The 6512-nt window shown below is 37.7% G+C and overlaps 1 long non-coding RNA gene across 1 annotated transcript; it reads left to right on the forward strand.

The window, feature by feature from the left end:
• Nucleotides 1–641: 641 nt before the first annotated feature.
• On the forward strand, nt 642–4198 carry LOC112659760 (uncharacterized). The gene is made up of 3 exons (XR_003136495.3): nt 642–812; nt 1538–1577; nt 1672–4198. It is a non-coding gene; the product is annotated as an uncharacterized LOC112659760 (long non-coding RNA).
• Nucleotides 4199–6512: the final 2314 nt, after the last annotated feature.

The following is a 6512-nucleotide window of genomic DNA, read 5'->3' on the forward strand; positions in this document are numbered from 1 at the left end:
CATAAATTCCTCTTTATCTTGACTTCTCATCTCTTTAATAGCAAATAATGAAAATAGGAAATATGCATGAACACCTTTGAATGGCAGCAGTGTGGATAAGATGGACATATCTCAGGGTGAGTTTAGCTTTTTCCATATTTTGCTGATTTTTACTAATTCTAAATCATATATAGTTGTTATAGTGATTGGAATACAGTATGCAAATTCTCTAGTACTCAGAGGACTTACAATAAATGTTAACTCTCATGTCTTATTTACTTGAAGAGTTTAGCCTTAATTTATTAGCTGATACGTGCTAAGGCAAATCTTCATCAGTTAACTATTCTGAGAGTTGTATAAAATTGCTTTTTTTTTTTTTTTTTACAAATTGTTCTAATGAAATATCTTAAACGTCTATATTGTACCCTTGATATTCTGTGGTAAAATAATCATAATCATGATAACAAACATATACCACAGGAACTTTAACTGCCATGTGATATTTTTGGAATCAAACTCTGTAAATAAAGGCTGGCACACAGCAAGGCAGGAAGGAGCCAGCACACTCAGATGAGAAGAAATGAATGTGCTCACTTGAGCAGAGTTATGGTCAGGTTGAGAGAACTGGAAAGACCTCAAGCTGTAGGAGAGAGCAGCCAGATGGAGCTCTGGCCTTTCCCGGAGAAATGTACCCACTGCCAGCCAGTGGCCAGCAGGGACAAAATTGGGAAACGCACCTCCTGACCTCACTCTGCTCCTGCCCTTTCTACCAAGAGCCTCTCATTGGCTGAACTCCGTGAGAAGCCAGAGTGAATCTGGGAAAGGGAGCCAAGGTTAGCCTACAGTGTGTGTGTGTGTGTGTGTGTGTGCGCGTGCGCACGGGCATGCCCAAGGTTGGGGAGGGGGGAAGCACAAGCACACACACCCGTAAAGTCAAAGCCAAAAGTCCAGGTTCTCCACTTTGAATCCTCAACCCTTCCCAGCCTAAGGTTAAGTGCTTGAACTGAATTATTTAGGTTTGGAAGACAAATAACTTAGGCAGTTAACTGTATCCCAGGCAGGAGGTCAGAGCAGTGATTCATCACATCATTTTCAACTTCTTGTTTGCCCTGATAGGATAGCGGGGGAGTGATTTACCTAACCTAAAATTCTGTCTCTGTTCCTTGGAGGGAAAGAAAGAGGGCTCTAAACCTCTAAACTGAGATCAGATGTGAGTGGGTTAAACTTTCCATCTGCTTCTTGAGAAGGGCTGACATAAATTCCCCAGTGAACAGGCCATCTATTATTTACCTCACTTAATCCAGTACTCATGGCACTAAAAGTATCACCACGGGGACCCCAGTTTGGCCTTTTAACTAATAACTTTTTAGGGGAGGGATCTGTTTTGCTCTGAGAGGAGGACGGCTTGTTCTACCGGATGAGAGCTTTCAGATGTTAATGAAATTGGATTCATCCCTGACCCATTTCCTGATACTTGGTGATTCACCTGCGGGTGAACTCAAGGGATAGCCAATTGGGAGATAATATCCTGAGCAGGCCTCTCACATTTGTTTTCCAGGGCAAGTCAAGCAACGGGGGATTGCAAGATAACAACGATGGTAAGTAGCAGTTCGTAGTTTCAAGTGAATTGAGAACAAATATGCAATCTGTAGTTAGTGAGCTAACAACTTTGCTGGTGCTTTTTATTTGCAGAGATCTCTGTTAATGCAGAAACAATCTATGAGTTTGGGGAGGACTAGAGATGATAATCTCCACCCAACCTGGAAAACATGCCCAAGAAGCCCCCATGTTCCTTCAGCCAGAAGCACGTGAAGCTGTGGTGGAGGAGGCAAGCCATAAAGGCTGTTACAAACTTTGGCAACCAAGGGAATTTTTTTTTAGATCATGTATCAATAGTGTTAAGTTACGTGCTATCTCCTTACCATTACATTTCTCTTTAGACAACCCTTACATAAGACTGCCCTTTACTTAGATATTCCTTAGATTTCTGTGAAAGCAGCAGTGACATTAGCAACGATAAAATTCCAAGGAATCAACTGCATGCATGATGTGAAGGAAAATTCACTGAGCTGGGTGTTACTATAAAACATTTCAGAGAATGTTTTATCCATTGGAAAGGAAGTGTGCTAGTGCTCGAAAGGTATTTCACTTCCAACTTTCCTCAATATGGAAGTATGTTTCTACACAATGTGCCAGCGTACTCTTCTCAAGGCATCAGCATTGTGTTTGTTTTACTTAAAGCCTTACAAATGTTTTCTCGTTTTGCTTAAAACCCAAGCCCCTCATTATGGGTTTGGAGGCCTAACACGATCTGGCCCCTGCCTGCCTCTTCCACCTCACTTGCTCCCACCCTTCCTTGTACCAAACGCTGGCCATGCTGAACCCCTTGGTGCTCCTCAAATGTACCAACCTTGTTCTTGCCTCAGGGTCTTTGTGCTTTCCCTCTCCTTTGCCCCGAAGCTCTTCTTTGGACCCCTCCATGCTGTATATGTATCCAGTTGTGTATGCAATTCTCATCAGCCTTTATCCCTAATATTGAATTATGCTTTCTTCAGAGCACTCACCATTAAGTGGAATTTTCTTGCTTTTTAAGATTTTTAAAATTTTATTTGTTCATGACAGACACACACAGAAAGGCAGAGACATAGGCAGACGAGGAACAGGCTTCCTTTGGGGAGTTCGATGGGACTCAGTCCTAGGACCCCGGGATCATGGTCTGAGCTGAAGGGAGACGCTCAACCACTGGGCCACCCAGGCATCCCTCAGTGAAATTTTTTTGTCTGCAGATGGATGGTCTGTCTGTCTTTGCCAGAGAATGTAATCACTTTGAGGGCAAAGACTTTTCCAATGAAGCTTTGTCTCTGGCACAGAAGGCAACAGTTGGCCACAGAAAAGCTGATTCTTGACAAATAGCTCTTGAATGAATGAGAGCAGCCCCTCCAAATCAAAGCCCTGCATCCTGAATCCTCTTCTGGTTTTGTCTGTAGCATCAAAATAAACATGACTCGGATTAAGTTTTAATGTCTTTAAACTTGGGTTTACTACTTGTAAAATAAGATAATGTCAGTTCTTGACTTTCTTTGAGAATCACTAGTCCTAAGTGGCTTGGAGTTCTTCATTCAAGCTGCTTTATATGCCAAATTGTGTCTGTGGCCAAAGGAGAGCTGTTAAATGAACTTGACAAAATGTGTGTTTGAGTACCAAAATTGAAATAGTGTCATTGAATGAACAAACTTGCTCTCCATACTTAGCATGGTAAAGGTTCTGTGCGTTGTGAAGCGAAAGGATATTAGTCAACAGTCATTGTTCTTGTATTTGCGTAATATTGCCTTCCATGGGGGATTGTTTTCATGGCGTAAATGTGTTGATTATATTGACACAAGCATTGTCCATGAAACCGCTATATTTATTAATTTAAATGAATGAATTGGCATTCTGTTTGCCCATCTGACTCTTGTGTACCTGGGTGATGTAGACTTCCTTTTAAAAACAAAAACAAAAACAAAAACATGGCATCCCAGTGCTACCTTATGACTAGGCAACCAGTCAGCTTTTATGCAGCAAACACCCCTTTTCAACTACTACTCAGATCAAGACTTCCTGTCATTCACCTTCAAAGACAAGTATAGATTCATTTTGCCTGCTTTTTCACTTCATATAAGTGGAATAATGTAGTATTCACTCTTTTATGACTAGTCTTCTCAATATTTATCCATATTTTCTGCTTGTAGCAATATTTGCTCTTTTTTCTTGGTAGATACTATTCCATTATCCATTATCACACTTTTTTTATCCATTTACTGTAGATACTGTTTTTACTACCAGAGTTTGCTTTTAATGAAGTGTGCTATGAATTTTTTTTTTTTTTTACTGTTTTGTTAGAGTCCGTGTATATGCCTTTCTGTCAGGTATATCCACAGCTGGCATTAGTGGGTATATGTGTGTCCAGATTTATACTGCCAAGAATTTATTGAAGTATTTTCATGAAGGTGTACCACATATGAGTCTAATTTGCTCTAAATTATTTTAATTTTAGGCATTTTTGTCAAAGTTTAGTAGTATCATATTTTGCACTTGCTTTTCTTTTTAAAAGATTTTATTTATTTATTTGAGAAACAGGGAAGGCATGAGCAGGGGTGAGGGGTAGAGGGAGAAACAGACTCCTCACTGAGCAGGGAGCCTGACACAAGGCTGGATCCCAGGACTCTGAGATTGTGACCTGGGCTGAAGACAGGTATTTAACTGACTGAGCTACCCAGGCACCCTGCACTTGTTTTTCTTTAATGACAAATGATGTTGAGTGCTTTTTGTTGTATTATTGACCATATGGAAATTATGTTTAATAATAATTAAATTATTATTAAATAAATTATTAAATAAAAAATAAAAAAATAAATTATGTTTATTGACCATTTCAGCAAATTAGGAAAAAGTCTTCATTTTTCAAGATGCTTCAAAGCCATTAGCTGGGAAAACTGTCACAAAAACCTTGCAAATCTATAATGATTGGAAGGTTCGTGACAATATCTAAAGATGTTTGGTACCCAAGTTGATATGAACAGTGAACAGTAGTCCCTGACAGACACCACTACAGAAATTAAAGGTAAGTGAAAGACTCACCTCAGAAATTTATATTGGCCAAAGTGAAACCAAAGGGACCCTGGTTTTGTATAAGATTCTCTGGGACTGTAAGAATTTGAAGGGGAGCAGACACTCAAGAGGAAGAGATAAGTTGTCATTGAGTTCTGTTAGGAAAGTGTCCTATGAAAGGAGTGGCTTAGCTTAGACAGTATGCACCATGGGTGAGTTTCAAATTATGCTGTAGGCACCGACCTATCATTGGATGCCAACCATAAAAGGCTTACAGCTTAACAGATGCACATTAGTCCTGGGTACCAGGATGCTAGGGGCAAACATGGACATGGAAGGTATTTGAAAAGAAAACAAAGGGTTGTGCACAAAAAAGAAAATATGCTATGAGTAAACCCCCTTCTTCACACTTTTGCTTAGACCTGGGCTCCAGGTTCAAGATCAAGAAATCTAAATTGTTATGACCCAGTATCATTAATCCATTGTGTGATGCCATGCAAATCAATATGTATCCCTATAAGCAAATTTGTTTATAAACGAAGATGATATTATTATATGTCCTAATTTCCCCTTATTTGTTTCAGATACTATAGTTTTAGAATTGAAAATCCATCAAACCTGTTACCAGCAGAAAATATTTTTGTTGCCTAATTGAATGCCTATTATTGTTTCAGATTCTTTTTAGATTTACTCTAAGAAATGTAAAGCCATAACATACTAAATAATTTCATTAGACGTACATGCAGATAGATAAAACACCATTTAAAAGTTGTTCTGAATTCCAAACAGAAGCAATAGTCACATTTATAAAACTTACCAAAATTAAAAAAAAATCTTCTGTTTGTGATAAGTCTCATGACCTTTAGCTTTTTATCAATATAATTATTTGATATGATAGAGGGGAAAGCTTGCAGTGTATGAAGTATTTTCATTAGATATGCATTTAGATACAAGAAAATTCCATTTAAAAGTAATCTGCATTCACAATACAAGCCATGGTAATATTTATAAAACCTATCAAAATTTTTAAAAATCTAATTGTTTAGTAACAAGTCTCATGACCTTTAGATCACCTATTGCATTCAATTTTATTTTTAGTCCTTTCAATTATCATCCTGATACTCAGATATCTTACAGTGAATTAATTCTTATGTGGGAGAGTTTCATCTTCTTTGTGGGGGGCATGAGTCATTATTCCTTTCATCTTATGCACAGCATTTCCCCATAGTCATTTGGGTAATAATGAACTATTTAAGCATTTCTGAATATAAAGAGTAAGGCATGAGTTTGATGGTCATTTATTTGGAGTGAGGAAAATGATCTTATAATGTTGGTGATTATGCTAATTACTTCAACGGGGTGGATTGAGTATGTGAATAGAGGAAAAGAAACATGAGAAACTAATAATGTCGCTAAAACACACCAACAACATCAAAAATGATTTAACTATATGTAGCATTAGAAACAATAGGTTAATTAAAATTGCATAGGATACTTTTAAATTAAAATTTGATCAACTTTTATGTTATGTGCCTTTATGATTTTCTATGATCCTTTGAATTTTGATGCTTGCTCTATCTACTTCAAAACTTTAATAAATCGTTGCCTATAATATTAGTTATATAAAGCAGACATTTCAGTCCCTTAGAGAAAACACGAACGTCTCTAGGTCAGCTTGCTTTTATAATAGTTTTGGGAAGCCCAAAGGCCGCATATAAATAAGTGTATTTGAGAGCCTTTGGCAGAGTGGTGCATAATGTGTAGGTAATCATTAAGCTATAGTAAAACTGAATTTCAATTAAGGCCAGCTAACACACTAGAAAATGAACATAGGTAATTTAAACAAGGTTTGGTGGAGGAAAAACAAAATCACTTACTGGTACTTTTTTTTAAAGATTTTTTTTTATTATTTATTCATGAGAGACACACACACAGAGAGAGAG

The sequence above is a fragment of the Canis lupus genome, chromosome 35 (genome assembly GCF_003254725.2).
Source record: "Canis lupus dingo isolate Sandy chromosome 35, ASM325472v2, whole genome shotgun sequence".
NCBI classification, from domain to species: Eukaryota; Metazoa; Chordata; class Mammalia; order Carnivora; family Canidae; genus Canis; species Canis lupus.